This window comes from Lichenostomus cassidix, chromosome 1Aa (assembly GCF_008360975.1).
Source record: "Lichenostomus cassidix isolate B80296 chromosome 1Aa, HeHo_3.0, whole genome shotgun sequence".
NCBI lineage: Eukaryota > Metazoa > Chordata > Aves > Passeriformes > Meliphagidae > Lichenostomus > Lichenostomus cassidix.
In genome coordinates this window covers 25,152,318-25,170,108 of record NC_139480.1, presented here as the reverse complement: position 1 = coordinate 25,170,108, position 17,791 = coordinate 25,152,318, and the positions used below count along the sequence as shown (strand labels likewise).

General features: G+C 37.0%; 1 protein-coding gene and 1 long non-coding RNA gene across 2 annotated transcripts in view; one reads left to right on the top strand and one right to left on the bottom strand.

Annotated features, from left to right (window-relative positions):
• Window positions 1-17,791, top strand: part of FOXP2 (forkhead box P2) — a 403,188-nt gene that overhangs the window by 41,350 nt on the left and 344,047 nt on the right. The window contains exon 2 of the mRNA XM_085042895.1: window positions 16,992-17,138. The gene's annotated coding sequence lies outside the window, so the exon portion shown is untranslated. The remainder of the gene's footprint in view (window positions 1-16,991; window positions 17,139-17,791) is intronic.
• LOC146443339 (uncharacterized) lies at window positions 7,519-17,692 on the bottom strand. The gene is made up of 4 exons (XR_014846921.1): window positions 17,473-17,692; window positions 11,596-11,758; window positions 8,141-8,264; window positions 7,519-7,987 (listed from the first exon to the last, which is right to left on the bottom strand). It is a non-coding gene; the product is annotated as an uncharacterized LOC146443339 (long non-coding RNA).

Genomic DNA, 17,791 nt, shown 5'->3' with positions numbered 1-17,791 from the left:
TAGAAGATCTGAGTGCTGAGTACTGTGGACACCAAAAGGGAGAAATGTTAAGATTTTGAGAGAGTACTCCCTTGGCATTAAATATCATACCTCACTTTTTCCCAGGTGTTCTTGTGCTCTTGTCTCCTGCAGCTACCTATAAACTCCAGTGCCTTAATGCCATCTCAGTTTTCTATTTTTGTTGCAAATCTCTTTGTTCCGTAGGAACTTGTAGTGTTCCTTCTTTCTGTTAAACATAATAATAAAGAATATGAACAGAAGGAATGAAGGCAGGAGAGCTGTGACTTGTACCATGTGAAAGCTGCCCTTCTTTCTGAAGGAGATACAAAAGGCGGGGCAACATTTGAAGGACTGGAACTAGGAAAGAAAAAGGAAGAATCATCTGAGGGAGGATCTCAGAGATACTTCTGTAGGTTTAAAATAATGAAATGAAAAATTACACAAGAGAAATCAGAGATTGAGATGAATTTTCAGTAAAAACTTAGATGTCTCTGAATCTGTTTCAGCATGCTAATTTGATAAATATGCTTTAATTTTTATGGCTGTATTTGTGATGTTAATTTCCTGCTGATCCATGCTGCTCTGAAACAGTCCAGCCAGTAGCCCAGTAAACATGGAAGGGAGCAGGCTGGGAAGGATGTGGGTTGTGAAGGACTGGGCTGAGGTAAACTTCAGCTGCAATGGGATTGCACCTGGAGTCAGCCACAGAGCTGGTGCACTGAGATCTGCTGCAGAGCCATCTTCCAGGTGGTTCTTGCAGTTCCAGGATTTCAGAGGGTAAACAAGAAAGACTGCTGTGTCACTGGACGGATCCTTTGGTATTGTGGTGAAATGAAAGAATAAACTTGGACTCTTTCCTCTGGACAAAATTTCTCTCAAATTTTCATGTAAGTTTGTGTGAATCACTAATGTCATCATATTGACATTTAAATTTCAATAATGCCTTAATTTGCATGAAAACATACTTATGCTCAGAACAATATCTTGTAGTTTTCTAGACATTATATGTTGTGGTGAATCCACATCTTCCAGGTACCACAGATAGTTCCTTTAATAGTGAACTAACTCAGCTGTCAAGGGGAGAATACAGATGCTACTATTGAAGAACTATGGATATTTGCTGTGGGTAAAAAATTGGCCTATTCTTTGTTGTGAGTAGAGAGAATCAAAATGGACTGAGTGAGCAGTTGGTTTTGCAACCAGGAGACATGCATCAGTAGCTGGATGTGTGTCTGCATCTGGACCTGCAGCCTCTTTGGCTATATACATTATGTGGTGTCTGTTGGAGGATCTTGTCATGCACTTAGCAGCATAAGCTTTTAGCTTGATAAATCATTCTCAAAAGCCGCTTTTCCCTAAAGAAGAATTGTTATATTCAATGTTTGAGTTGGAAAGTCTGTGTAAAAAAATACTGTGTTCTTAAAACCTTCTAAAGCTTATTTTCAAGCAGTGAAAGCTTGAACAACTGTTTTTCAAGTTGTTGACAAAATGCTTAGTCACCATTAATTTGGGCATATGTAGTATCCTGGAACCCTCTGAATATCACTAGTGAAACATGGTTCTACTGCTATCGCAATTTTTTTGTCCCCATCTGTTCTCCCTTGGCATCTTTGCCCTCCATGACATAAAGGGTGCCTTTAATTAATGTCCTCCTGTGAGTCTTGCTTGCAATTTATCAGCAGAATCAAGTGGTGCTTAGTTCTCCAAATACCTGCCAAAGTGCCATCACTCTGCTTAAACTCCTGGTCTTTTACTTTCAGGAAGTGCAAGACCTTTCTTCCAAAAGCTCATTAAAATTATTTAGGAGTTCCCAGTGTTGCGTGCTTTGGTTTGCAGTAGCCTTTGGTCACAGCACTAAATAGTTTTATGTATCCCCCTGCATTTTTAGCAGTTTGCTCTAATACAGGCTGAAAGCTAGCATAAGAGCAGAGTACATACAACTGTAAGTCAATCTATTTGGTAAATCCAGAAACAGTCATATGGGATACATGATGTCTCAGTAAAATGCTCTTTTCTTGCTTTTATTGTTCTCTGTTTCTTCCCCACCTCTTCTAAGTACAAACAAACCACAATTTCCTGGTGATACACCATGTAATCCTGCAACACCTACCTCGTTACATGCAGTATAATTGCACACTGTTCCTCTCTATATGCTAAAATTGCATGCTTGTGTTGATGAAGTGTTTCCAAAAGTCTGTATATGATGCACATCACCATGGTGTCTAAGCAACTATATTGGTGAGGTTGCTAAATTGTCAAAGTATTTGCTAAATGTTTTAAGCATTTCCTTAAATACTATTCATAGACTATCAAAAGAAGACTTTGTGCTTTCCACATTTAGGAAGGATTTATTTCTATCTGCTGTAAAGTCACACACATGCTCTCGTTTTTTCTTTAAATGCCAAGCTATTTTTCTAAAAAGGAGCAGCAGGAGTTTTGGTGGTTTTTTAGGTGGATAAGTTGTTCAAAATGTTTACTTCTGACACTTTACTTTTTGTAGTATCTTTACTTTTCCTGTTACAAAATGCTAAATTAAGTAGATTCTGCAATCAGTACAAGACTGCAATTCTGATAGGAGAGAATTAAATAGTTTCAAAACTCAGTTTTTCTTTTCATAGCTGTGATAGCGTTGAATTGTTACATTGTTACTTGAGAGTGAAGTTCTAGTTTATTGTTCTACAAGAAAAGATAAAATAGTAAACAGTCTGCCATTCAAGAAGATCATGATTAAAATTAGTTTATTACTTTAAAATCAAATTCCCACATGTTAGAACCTTAATAACAGGCTATGTTTATAAATAAAGCTTCACAGAAGAGCAGAATTTAAGATCTGCTCATCATGCCAAGAATGGAGAATTTTGAAACATGAGGAAAGCCCCTGTTGTGAGGCATTATAAAGTATATTGGGGTCCTGTGTAATGTTGCGTTGAGCTAAAAATCTGCTTGGAAAACTGTTGTTCAGGCTCAATGATGAAGTATTGTTTATTAAACTTTCTGTAGATATTAGAATTTCCAAGGGGAAAGCAGCATATCCTTACTTTGAAGCTTCTTTCTTGTAGTTGCCACTCTGTTGTAAATTTAACTGACCCTAGGAGTATTGGTCTTTGAAAGCACATAAGAATAGGATTTATGGCTCTGAGTTAATAAAATATGCTGATGCCACTGTAAGCCCTATTTAGATAGACAGCAGTAATCTCTGTTGAGCAGTATGAAACCGTCTGTCTCTGAGCACTGGAAAGCTAATAGTTCACAGCAAGGTTGTACCACATCCAGAGATGAGAAAAATGTGTCTGAAGTCAGGAGAGTTTTAGCTGCATGATTTTGTTTTCTGGTGTAATTGTATTATTTCTCCTGTGCTGATATTGTACATCATGTCAAGTAAACAAGATACCCAAAGAGCACAAAAGAAAAGTGCTTTTTAAAGTTCATACACTACCTTACTTTTGTTGGCTTTAGCACAAGGAGCAAGATTCTTCTGAATCTACAAGGTGAATCTGAAGTATGTGAAATTGGTGTTAAAGATGGGGCATATTGTGCGTTCATAAAGAAAACACATTCAGTTCAATAATGAGATACATTAAGAAGGCTAAGTTAATATGCTGCCACATTGTGTGTTTTGTACAGTATAAAAATACTGTTTCCAAGTTTTTATCTTTCATGAAAGGAGTTGATAGAATTATGTTTGAAAAGATAACTTTGAATTTGTAATTTTTCTATTGTGTTTGAAATATTTGACATTTAAATACGTGGTTGTATTTACATATATTGCATTTTCATTACAGCTAATCCTCTTGAAACTTGGTTGGCAGATGCCTTAAGCAGTTCTGTAAAATTGGGACAGATACAGTATTCTGCAACCTTGGAATTTAATTGCAAATAAAGAACATTTGTAATTGTATTTGTCCACTTTTTAAGATTCCACTTTTATATTTTAAAAGAGAATTGTTGTTTGTAAACAAAAAGAGAATAGACTTTAGTGGAGAGATTGTATCTAAAAACTTACTAGTTGTCACCTTTTTTATTGCAAAATATTAATAATCAATATTTTATGTGCTGCAAACATAAAGATTACCTCTGTGAGCTACTTAATATATTAAATCAATAAGTCTGTGGGGAAAAAAAATTCTGTGTACATCATAAGACACACATGTTTTTACAAAAGGCAACAGTTTTCAATATTAAGATTGCTTTATATTTTGAGAGGAGAGTAGAATAAGAAGTAATTTCTTTGACAAGTGTTACGTTTGTTGTAGTCCACAAATACATGATGTCCATATGTGCTGGGATTTTGGTTTTTGTTTTGGGGCTTTAAAAAAAAATATCCTCACCATTTTTTCACCCTCATTTCCTAGCTTTTAATTTATTCAAACATTGAAAGTTATAGCTCAATATAGCAAAATATTTGGTTCTGTCTCTGAACTAACTTAGCAAATGCCTTTAAGTTCACAGAATTCAATAATAGACACTTGAACAGTCTGAAACAGAAGGGAAAAAATAAAACTATGTTCCTCTGTGGAGATACCCACCATAAAATTTGATGTACAATCTGCAATTCAAGAATCTTTTTCTGTTAATTAAAGTTGAATTTTTTTCAAACTCAAGTTGCATTATGTTTAGAAAAGTATCCAGCAATTCCTCTTCTCTTCCAAATAACTCACAGTCCACTCTCTCTTGTGATTCATCCTAACAGTGGCTGAATTCGTCCATTCAAACATCAGGTGCTTCACTAATGCTCCTGAGCTGGAAGAGCCCCTCTCCCTGGCTTCCCATACAGAGCAAAGCCACAGGCTCTGCTAGGAGCACTGTGTTAGGCAGAAATTTTATCCAGTGTAGATGTCTTAAAGTTAGGTAGGATGAACCTGATTTTAATATTGCATGAAAGCAAGTAAAAATGCTAAATTATTTGACCACACATTTCCAATGCAGTGTTTGACTGGGTTTGCTCATTAGTCGTTTTGGTCTTTGCTTTTGCATCTTCTTTTAATTGATACAGTTTTCCTGAGCTACTTGTTCTCCCTGGCAAGAGTGTAAAAGGTCCTCCATGCTCACATGATAGCTTTTTGAAACTTATATTCTTACAAACCTTTCACACCTTTTTTCTGTTAAGTTACTTCTTGGTGGCAGCAAATCACGATTATGAAGTGCCCAATGGCTGCATTGAGCCAGCTCAGTGTGGCTTCCAAAGCTCATCTGCCTTTTAGAAGAGGCAGAAAATTTTGTATTTGAAAAATGCAGTGGGAGATTATTCCTGTAAGTTTATTTACCAGATTTTTCTGTACGTGTTTCTCACGTGTTTGCAGTTTGTTTTGGCCGCATTGAGGTCCCAAGTCTCACTCTTCATGGTCTTTATGAAAGGGTGGAGAACTCTCCTGAGTCATGGTGGTGATTTAGAATTGTCCTTGATGAATGTGCATGTTACTGCCAAACTCAGTGACAAAATAATCTGGTCTCAAAATATGTACTTTGTTTAATACCACCAAGATAAAGTACAGTAGGTCATGAAGTGATAAATGAGCTCTCAGCTTCCACAGCAGCTGTGTTGGGGGGACCTGTGCAGTGTTTCAGGGAGATGGCAGGAATCTGCCCTCACCAACAAGGTCTGCAAGGCCTTTTTCCACCTTTTACCAATCTCTGTCTCTCTTGGACATCACCTTGCTGGTGTAGTTCAGGGAGCTGGGCTTGCAGCTTCCTGCCAGAGGGAGGGGAGGTTTGCCACCCCAGCCCCTGCCCTTGCCCATGGCATCTGGGTGAGACAGGCATCCCTGCCAGGCTGGGGCTCTGCCTGCCTGGGCTGCGGCACTGCTGGGAGCAGAGGGCAGCAGATAACGAGCAGGCAATTAAACAGCTTAGTAAAAGAAGATGCAGAGTAAATGCCGAGTGCTGCTCATCTTCTATTTTCATAAACTCATACATAGGATCCAGTGAATTGGGAAGTAGGATGAAGGTTATCGCAATTTTGACGCAAACACTTATATGGCTAATCTCTTTCTAAATGCTTATGTTTTTAATCTCAAGCCTCTTTATGTGGCTGAGCTGCACTTTTTTTCTACCGTGACTTTGTTTTATGGGGAAGTATTTCTTATCAGATTGCTTAAGCTCTGGGCTGTCATGTAAATACCTTCTGTCAAGTATATAATACACATTTTAAAATTTGTCTAAATATTTATGCTCTTGAGGGGATCACTGTATCTCTCCACAGACAGTTACAACCTAGCAAGTAAATAAATCGTACTTCTTTTTTTTTTTCAAATCTTCATTGTTTTTGGAAGAAATTGTAACTGAAAGGTATTTAAATCTTACAAAATTCTGGAAGATAATTCTGTTATTTACTTGAGAAAAAAGTACCTTCTGTCTTTCAGCAATGCCTGCAAATATATGTATGTGCATATATATACATATATATATATATGTATGTATTTTTAAAATTGCTTGTTTCTTCTAAAAACTCAAGACCAAAATATGAACTAAATGAATTTATGTGTACCACCACATTTAAAATTATGTTTAGTAATTCTGTGAAGCATATTTTTTATTACTTTAGATTTGCTTCCCGTATGTACTCCATGGATTTGTTTTTTCTTATTTTAGTAATTCTCCTGCCTATATTACATTGGTAAGATCTCTGGTTTTCTGAGTCTTTAAAAATAAATAATTAAAAGGTTAGTGAAATTCAGTGGAACAAAGTTTGGTGATCTTCATTAATTTCCAGGTAACAAGTAGTATTTTTCCAGGTTTGTATGAAAAGGAAAATTATTAACACTGAAATTTAGAATGTAGTTAGTTTGTAATCAATAAGAGTTACAATAGCTGTGATTGCTGTCAGACAAAAGATTGTTGTAATGTTAAGCACATCAGAAACTGTTTACCAGTAAGAGATCTTGCAGTTTTAACTGATGGAAGTAAATTTTGGATGTGAGACTGTATAAGTCATAATACATTGTATTTGTGTTTCTTTTTGCTTTGTACAATAATAAAATATATCCAGAGAAAGTAAATCTGTGATTTTAACATCTTTTGACAAGCACATTAGGCTGTAGAAAGAGCATCCAAGTTGGGGCTCGGGGCATATGGTGCTGCCTTCTGCTAGCATAGCTCCAGAACAAGTCACTGTGTTCACCAAAGGGTCATATTCAGACTCTCAGGTTCCTTCCTCTGGTTTGGGGGAAAAAATGCATTTCCCCTTCACATGGAAAAATCAGAACATAAACTGCAAACCTCACTATCCTGGGATATCTTCATTGTGTAGAGAACACACAGATGCTATGAGATGTTTTTCTGTCAATCAGGTTTTTTGTCAAGGTATTCAAAAAAGCCACTATCAACTCTCAAATTAGGCTACTAGATACCTATAGCTATTTTTTAATTCTGATAAGAGATAGAATGATATTTTGAAAGTATATATGTTTATATCATGATATGAAATTGTAGAACCATTTCAAACATGTACTTTCAAAGTATTATTTGAGTAGGTGTTTTGTGAATAAGAAGCAACAACCACAAACTTACTTTTCACATCTTCCTAGATTGTCTTATTTTATTTAAAGACTGATATTTATAATAGATAATCCAAGTGTTGTGTGTCTTGGGAATTCAACATATGGATGAGGATATGGAAGGCATTAGTTATATGAGATTTGTTGACCAGCTTTTAATTCAGATTGTCATTTTTAACACACGGTGGTGCAGATGGTGAAGTTTTGACTGTCCGTCAGAGCCCAAATACCTTAGGGACAGCTGTTGCTGATAAATCATTTTACATGCTTTAGGTCAAGAGTCGTCAAACCTGTTACAGCACCTGCTTCTACATATGCAAATCTGTTGTTTTGTCATTTCATTAAACAAGGAGAAGTAGTGGTCTCTCTTGGCCATAAGTACGCCTGGAACATACCCCGTACGAAATGAAATACAGCAAGAAGACAACTGTGATTTCTGCAGTATAGCCATGGGATGCTGCTTCTGTTTGGGGGCTTTGTTTCTGGAAGACTGCCTGCAATTTGGAAGGAGGGTAGAAAGACAAGTACATGTTTGGAGGCAAGAAGTAAAGGGAAGGTGTTTGCTGTCATTGACTGTAGGGTAGTTGTGAAGTTTGACATGCCCAGAAGCCAGCGGGTGCCATGTGGGGCTCCCCTACACTGCATACCTCTGTTTTCATCATCTGGTGAGCCTGCAGCATGATTTCCGGGCACTGGAGCATACAACATGTCTACTTCGGTTTGGAGCTGATTGATCCACAGTACAGAACACGCTTGTGGGATCTTCCCTTTCTATAGAAGAACATAAATGATTGAAATGCTTTCTTAAGAAAGAAAAGTATCATTTGTTTATGTACTTCAGTGCCCAGCAAAAAAATTCCTGTCAAATGGCAGCACACTGCTAGAACTGAGGGTTTATTGCACTAGATTATGCCTGGGCTTTGGAAACTTATAAGATGTTTATATTTGTTTAATTTATCAGGTACATAGAGGGAGCTTAAATCATGAGGAGGAAACTTCTTTGTTTATTGCACTTCACAAGTAGGGCTGTGGCATGTAATAGAAATGGCACTTAAGGATTGTTTTTTTTAAGCAAACTGACAGAAGATTTTATCCTGCACTGCTGTAGATTGCTGTGGGGGAGAAAGGGAAATAGTAAAATTGATGAAGAAATGTTGCATGCTGTCATTTTAGATTATGTTATTTTGCCATGAATTTACTGCTAATTTTTTTAAAGATACTGTAAAATTCCACTGTTGCAGAAAGTACCACAGTAGCGCTGTCGTCTTGTTAATTATTTCATTCCATAGCTAGTTTGTCAACAATGTTTTAATCAAGCTACCAGCAAAAATGCTTTTTGAACATTTTGTGGAGAAAAAAGAATACCCCCCTGACCTTTCAACCTTGTCAGCTGAGTTTTCCCATTCTGACACTAGGCATTATTTTTGCAAAGGTTGGAATTTTAACTCTTCAGTGAACCAGATATCATTTTTATTGGGATATTAATTCTGGTAGGTGCTAATCTCATCAAGATTTGCAGACATTTTCCTTCATAGGGCATTCTGATTTGTAGCTTTTTCTTTTCACAGCAGTATTAAATACCAAACCTCTCTGATATGGAAGTTCATTAGAGATATGTCTTTGATGGCAGCCCTTTCAGGGCTTCAGTTTCAAATACCTTGATGTAAAGCTTAAGAAGCCATTGTGTTGTAAGCCCTCCTTGATGTGTCTTATTTAGATCTGCATAGTAAATCAAGGAAAGTAAATAACAAGGCAGCAGATGGAAGCATGGAGATAAGGCCAGTGAACAATTGTATTTGTATTTTGTTATGATGTTGACAGGAGCTAAAATTCACTAATCTAGTTCAACTGATCTGCATTTCAAAGAAATCTCATTTAGCAGCAACTTGAAGGTTTGGAGGATAAAGTTCTTTTATTGCAGCTTTTATTGCATTCTTTGCTAATTTATCTGGTCAAGATTTAGCCTTGCTTACTTAAAGCAGCAAGCATGTTACAAGGAGTCTTAAATACTACGAAAGCATTAATGTCTAGACTATGAACTGAAGGTAATTACATATCCAGCAGTGAATAGGCTACATTTAGGAAATACTGTTGTCCAAGTGGAATTGGAAGTGAAATGCAGATAAGGTATTTTCCTCCATTTTCTCTAAGGTTTTTTTTAATTATTAGTTTGAAATAGTGTGGAAAATTAGTATACAATAAAATGTAAAATTACTAAATATAAACCCCAGAATTTCTTGAACTGTGAGTTCCATCATACCATATGTGGTGCTCTGTTTACAAACTGATAGCTCATGTTAAGGTTTCATTTAATGATTGCCCTCCTGTATCTATTAAACAAAACTATTAAAAAGTGGACAATAATCTAATGGAATAATGGACCACAATTCTTTTATTTTATGTGTGCTCTAAACGATGTAGATGATGTATATGTAAGTTAGGTACTTTATATTAGATACAGCGCAGCCATGTCATTTGGAAAAAAAAGGTAATAATTATATTGTAAGAATCAAGTATCATTAAAATGAAAAGGGATATAAAGTAGAATTTAGGGTTTCCTTTTGGAAATTTAAAAAAGTTGTTTAATCTTAAGACCGAAAACTAGACTTTTGCTTTGATTAATTTTCAGTTTGTAATATAAATACTAACAGTGGGTTATTTAGGGTATCAAACACAAGCGTGTCCATACCTATGTACACATGTAATGATAATAAACCAAAGCATGCCAGGCTGGTGTACATCCACTCTAATAATGGGCCCCAGTGCTCTAAGACATGTAAATCAAACCCAGCAGCTGCTCTGTGTTAATGCTGTAGTCCTTGCTGCCCTTCTGCAGCTTGTCCTTGTCACAGAGCCTACACCTGTGCCCCGAGGACTGCACTTCCATCTCATTTGCAGTGAGGATCTTTGCACTTCTTTGTAGTGTGTCTTTGAAGGCTGGAGAGGAGTGGAGGGGGAGGCAGCTGGGGATGAGGGTGCTTGCTAGGCTGCAGTGATATCTGATAGCTTTTGACTGCTGGACTCTGTAGGCTAATCAGATCATGGGGTGGTAAATGCTTCTTTAGCTGTAGCACTGGCTTAAGCATCTTTTGGTTCTTTCTCATTGCTATACATCTAAAAATGTTCATACAATGTTTTGTGGTTCTGCAAGGTGTACTCCATAAATTTGATAGCAGCTTTTATTTGGCCAGTTTACTTTTAATCTGGATTAGCTCCCTGGTATGGCTGACCATGTAGCTGCATGCATGCTTGCCTTGACGCAGCTCAGTGGCCAGGGCAGGGAAGGGTGAGGTGGTACTGGTCCTGCTTCTGCCACTGCAAGAAATGTTCATCAGTCTACACCCTGAGACACACAGGCTGAGCTTCCACAGCAGAATGAGCCATGCCACATCACGATTGTGTGATCCCACCTGATCCAGGTTCTGTCTCCTCACTCCTCTCTTGCCACAGCAGGGATGACCATGTTTTGGTCAAAAGTTGATCACTTGTTTTTCATGACTATTTTAAAGTCAGCACAAGGGAGAAGTGACAGTCTGCAGGTGGAGCTGAAGAAGAAGGTTAGGGAAGTTAGGGCTTCTTCAGCTCCAGACTAGAGCAGTTTAAATCACTATGCTGCTGCATTCTCTGGAAATTTTACCTTTACCTCCAGACCACTGCATGCTCTGTATGTGTGAAATGAGGTAGACAATACAAATAGCAGTTATTCAAAAAAGTGATTTGCACTGTTTTGTGAGAGAAATATATACCAGCCAATATGACAATGATGACAATTTAATGTTGACAATAAAATAAATTGAACTCTCCTAGAACACTCCACAGTGTAAATGAGCATTTAATTACATCGCAGTCTGCCAAAGTTCAGAAGGGAAGTCTTGAATTTAAAGATATTTCAAGGTTGTCATCCTATTTGCAGCACCCAGATGCAAACAGGTCCATGAGATCAAGCACAGACATTTTCACATTTTTAGTTAAGCTCTACCTTCTTTTGCATAACATTGCAAATCATCCCCTCGAATAAACATATGCTCCTATTGTCTGGCCTGCTACAGTCTCCAAAATTTCATCACCCATGGTCTGCTTTTACAACCTCATGCCCTTGTACCTTTGGCTTCAGCATCCCTGACTCTCACTCCATTCTGTCTAAGCCCATCCCGCATTCTGGCGTTGCCCAAGGTGACAAGGAGGGATCCTGGCTGTCACTGAATGCTCGCCTCTTGTCTTCCTGTCCCTGCTGGCTTCGTGCACGTGTTGTGTTCCCCACAGAGCTGCATTAGGGGACAGTATTTTCAGCAAAAAGGAGAGTGGGAGAGAAAATAAAGAGAAAAAGGAGAAATAGAGGGAAAAAAAGCCAAATGAAATTTTGCAGAATTTCTCACATCTTTCTTTTTCCAGAAACCTTTTACCCCTGCCAGTCATACAGAAGTGCTGCAGCACTGTAACAGTACTGGACATTATTGAGTAATCTTCTCTCAGGTGATAGGGATCCAAACTAGTTAGCAATGAGGTGGATTAAAAAAACAAACCTGAGTTCCTGCTACCATCACACTGATGTTGGCATTGATTGCATAACCCTGATGGGCTGAATTGTGTCTGATGCTCTATGTCTGGAATCACACTGAACTGTTCAGCATTTCTTCAGCTCCTGCTGCATGCCCCTGTGCTGAATGACAGCCTAATGTTAGAAAGAGAAGGACAGATAGAGCTGGAAGGAATATGGGGGAAAGGAGGTGGCACTTTACCCACTGGTGATTGCTGGAGTAAAATATTGCCAGACATATTTGCCACAAGAAGTACGATACAAATTTACCACTATCTATTTAACCTTCCCAAGCTTGGATTTTGGTTTTACAACAGTTTAGCAAGTATTACATGTGTTTGTCCCAAATCCAGCATTATGTCTTTGTTGGTAAATTGCCTAGTAGACATATATAGCCTGTGTCTTCTCTCATCCGTCTCTTCTATAGCATTTCCTTTGGCATGGTAGACAGGTAGCCATGCAAGGAATTATTTAGACATAGGTATTTCTTTTGTTTTCATGCCATTCTCTCCTCTTACAATTCAGTTTAAGGTTGTATTTCTGGTCATTATATTTTAAATAAGTATTGACTAAGTCTGCAAGAGAAATGAGGAATATTTCTCTAACTCTTACTGATGATCCAAATCCAGAAGATTTGAAGAATTTGGTATACAACTGATGAGGGGAATAGATTTTAAAATATTACAAATTTTAGCGTTTGTTTTCAGGTCCTGCAGGAGATCGATATTACAACACAAGGAGGATTATTGATTATCTTCATGGCACTGATGCATGGGGTCTAGTAGTAGAAAGACCATTTTACCTGTACATAGATAATTTGTCCTGCCTCTCTTTTTATTATGTACAAAAAGGGAAGTACTGCCAACTCTGATGTTTTCTGAAGCATTGTTTTTTTTTAACATAACATAATAAGGTTTCTGAAATTGCAGACAAACCGAACAGCTTCATTCAGTTTAATAGCACAACATTTAGAGAAGTTTGCAGTATAACATCTTTATTGCTTTAACTATTTATGTCATAGTTGATCTCTTGTTTACTCATTGTCATGTTTTCAGATTCAGACAATGATACCTCAGATCAGTTGGAAGGGACTTTAGCACAGATATATTTATGTCTTTTGACACTGTGTTGTAATACATCTTTCTTAACAATATTTTTGGCATTTATTAGCAAAGCAGTAATTATTTTTGAGAGTTTATGTTCTTTGAGATTTCTGGGTAAACACTTTTGGATAAACATGCTTAAAGACACAGCATTGTAATACTACATTAGATTGTCTATACAATTACAAATGAAAGTTAACTATTGCTTAATCTTAAACCAAACCAAACTCAAAACTCCAATCCAGTCCTTGATTTTATATGCTATGATATTAGGCCAAATTCTACTGTACTCTTTTTACTTAGTTACACTGAATAGGCTATAGGTGTTGAAAGTAAAATTAATAGGATGTTTATGTACAAAAATGGAATTTTATATCATATTAATCCTAAAAGAATTAAGTATCTTCCTTATATAGTCCTCAAATACTTTTTCTCTAATGCATTTTTCTGTAGCAAACTGTAAAAATACAAGACAGTCAAGAGATAAGTTATTTTATCAGCACTTATTTGGGATGGCATTGTAGTGCAGCTCTATATTTATGAATTACCCAAAAAGTCCTGTAACTGTTATGCTAATAAGATCACATTATGATGTGAGCTTTTACTTTGTGTCAGGTTACTTATGGGAATGGTGTAAGCTTGTACACAAGTGTAACTTTTAATATCCCAAATTAATATGTGTGTACTCTGAAATATATTCATGTCTTTAAAACTGCAGATTACTTGTATCACTGCGCTGTTTCAGAAATAAGACAAACATAAGCTAAGAAATTCTTCATTTAAAAACTTCTCCTTGTATATTTGATATAAGTGGATTTCTACCAGGGGTATAATTGAATTAAGGGATATATGGAATAAAATTTTAAAGCAGGCATGAATGCCTATTTAACCTTTAAGTGAAATTGTATAACAAATGGTTGAAAAGAAAGCATTATTAGTTTACGCTATTTTTTGGGATTATTGTTGATTTCTAGTGCTTGCAACTGAGATAATTGTGTATCAACTTTTCCCCCTTTATGTGCACTTATTTGAGAGAGTCAAGATGATATTCATGGGAAGATTTTGTCAACTTGCTAATTGTAACTTGAAGCCACATGTGGAAAAAGTGAAAATCAAGGCTTTTATTTGACAACCAGTAGATAGCCACCTGTTCTCTTGTGGTTCTTTCTCAGGGTTTAAGTAGTAGTTATGATACTTCTGAATTATTATTGTTACTATCACATTGTTTTCAATAAGTTTATCCTGCAATAGTACTTTACATGCTGTAGTATACTTGGAACCCACGTCTCTGAATTTTGCCATTTTTCAGGAAGCTTGTCTTTGCTCATATATCAATGCTAAGACATTTGGTTCTTGTTTGGTACAGTTTGTTCTTATTTATAGTTAGTATTAAAGTGATGTGAAGGATATCAAACAGACCTTGAATACCTTTTGAGCTGTCTGGTTATATTCCTACTCTTAACGTTCTAAACAGAAAAGCTGGACAAATAATAGGAGGGAGAGGTAACCTAAAATGTTGCTATAGGCCAGTGGTACATGAGTCTTTGATCATTCGCATGCTGTACAGTGAATTTCCTTTCATCCTCAGTGTGGCCATTTAAGCTGCAGAAGCAGATAGAACAGCAAACATTGTAGCAGCCTCTTCTTTTTCAGAGAGGGAATAGATTGAACAGTAAACATACTTTGATCCAATATTTCAAACTGACCAAAAAAGTGTCAGTTATTCAAATTGCTCACTGTAGGGTCTAAAAAGAATGTTAATGAATAGGTATGTGTGTAGATGTACTGGAAAATGTCTTTTTTGGGTGAAATGTAAGAGTATTAATTCATGCATCTTGCAAAAGGGATTTTGGTTGCATACTGATGTCTGAACAAAGTTATTTCTGTCCTGCGATGTTTTTTTGTGCTAGTACAGGCTGCTTCTTCATATAATGTGCCAATGCATGACTCTACATACAGGGATACTTGCTTCAGAGACACAAAGATCTGTGTCTAGTAAGACAGCAGAAAGGACTGGTTGTATTCCTTTGGTACACCTGGTAGGTATGGATAGAATTAATTAACATAGTTTTTGCTCAAAAGTGTGACATGCCAGTCCATGACAGCAAAAAGTGTTTGTTCCTGATGACAGTCATTCACTTTCTGCTGGTTCAGAAGGCTTCCCTGAAGGAATTTTAATTGATCTGCACTTACCCAAAATAAATCAGAAACACTGCTGTATCCAGGAGATTAAAGCAAAAGAGAAGATATTGGAATACAGAGTATATGATTTTTAAGGTTTACTTTGAGATGAAACTTGGGATATGGAGATGCTGACCTGCATTTCTATAAGTGTTGAACTGAGTATGAACACATGGATGAAGTTACAGACTCAAACCCATGAGACCAGCGAACAACTTGAGAAGCAGAACCTTGCTTTGTAGCCCTCTGCCCTGGCTGCTTTGGGACTGCAGGCCGGGGAGAGGAAGGCTACTGCTGCTTTACAGTAAGACTTTGCTACCTCATTTGATTTTATTTTATTTTTCCAGTGGTGATAGTGTTTTGGAAAAATCAATCAAATTTATTAAGCATATAGTAAAGTGGAGAGAACCATGGGATTTTACTTTCCTATTCAAAAAGAACTAGCCTGTACTTCAAATGCAGCTAAGACCAGATTCCCTGTGTACCAATTCTTGTTCTTGAGTGTTGAATAAATCAGTGTAAACTGGATATAAAATTTGTTGAATTAGCACGGCATAACTGAATATACAAGGAGATAGGACTGGTCATCCTGGTTCAGACCAAAGGTTCACTTAGGCCATCATGTATCTCCAGTGATGGCTCTTTTCCAAGGGTACCTCCCTCTTCCTCTTGACTTATGAAACCTCCTTGCATAAACAGCATCCTTGGGAAGAAGTTTTCATTTCTGTCACACAATTTGTGGAGAAGAAACTCCTGTTTTTCTTTTGAACTTGGCTTTTACTAGGCAGTTCTTGAATTCAAAGGATACAGAACATATAATGTCTGTGCAGTCTTTCCATCTTCTTCAGACATTTGTTGTTTTCTATCATGCCCTTCCTAAAGTCAGTTTTTTTCCAGACTGGATAGTGGTGGTATACTGAATTCTTCCTCATATGGAAACTGTTTTAAGCCTTTGGTTATATATATTTTCTTCTCTGAACCTTTGCTTATTAGTTCTGTTGTTTTGGTTTCTGTGCTGGACAAGAGAGGGGAGCACTCTTTTCAAGATAGGGATTAATACAGTGGCAAATGATGTTAGGCTTTGTCCTTTCTTAATTTTTCAATAATTTTTAACATTCAGTTTATACATTTGACTCTGATGAAGGGGTGAGTTTTGAGTTTTCATGAAGAAATTTCAATGAGTCCTATCTATCATAAACCCCAGGTCTCAGTTTCTGAGCAGTAAGATGTCGTGCAATAGAGAGCTGTTTTGTTCAACAGAAGATTCAAATTAGAATGTTTATCTGTAATGCCTTGCCATGATGGTTTCCAGTGAACCTGTGTTCAGCAAATTATGATTGCCTGCTTGAATCCAGCCAAAAGTAGTCACACTGTCTTTGTGGTACAAAATAAATAATCAATAATGTGAAATTATCTTTTAACTTGCTTTTTCAAAGTAATAAAATCTTGACATTATGAATCTAGAAGTGAAGCAGGTGACTGCTCTAGGAGTAGTGACTACTTCACATGTCTCATCCAAATAAAGAAAGATGTGAAATATGTGAGATTTTTTTCCTGGATGTGCAGTACATATGTGTAAGGATAACGCATTTTAAAGAGATGGTTGTAATACCTTGCTATAAAGAACAATATGGATGTTTGCACTTACTGTGTTCCTTTCACCTTTTTTACCCTTAGATAACTTCAAGTGCAGGTTAAGGACCTTTTGTCCTTATCTGCCATAGAGGTGACAAACGCTTTTGGAAGGAGGACCAGTGTGAGCAAAAGGGAGAAGACCATCCCTTCACACAGCACAGCAAAGTGACAAAGTGACTCTGAAGAAATGTAAGTAATTTATAACTGAACTGTGGCTATGTTTCTACTGTGAATTTATACACCCTGCGGGAGGAATACAGTACCCCATCACTGAAACGTATTGCTTATAGATGTAAAATATGGTTTAGGAAAAAATTTCTGGACCATGCAGAAAATACATACCATGCTGATGTTAGTGTGATGGTAAGATATGCTACAATTATATTTTTCCAGACAACAGTTGTTAATGGGAATGAAGTGCTGTAAGAGTTTTTCTACCATTTTTTACTCGTCTAGATATTGGTTAATTTAGATACATAGAAACTAAGCAGCTGTTATCTCAGTGATTCTAGATTCTGCTTACCCTCAGGAGAGAAGCAGGCATCTCCAGAGGCCAATCCACCTCATTCTGAAAGCAATGCCCAAGGAATGCAGTATTACTGAGCAGCTTGTGTTGACTGCTTGGCTTTAGCCAATGAGCACTTTAACCAGGCACGTCTGTGTAAGATGCAGTGCCAGCTTCTTTTCTCCTCCCCATATTGTCATTCTCCCTCACTCAGCACGTGGAGCTGTTAATGAATTTAGAGGATGGATCGGACTGAAAATAGCCAATTATTTGTATGGTTTTGTTGTCAGTTGGGTTTATCCCAGCCTTCTCCCATATGGCTGTCCAAGGGCTGTCA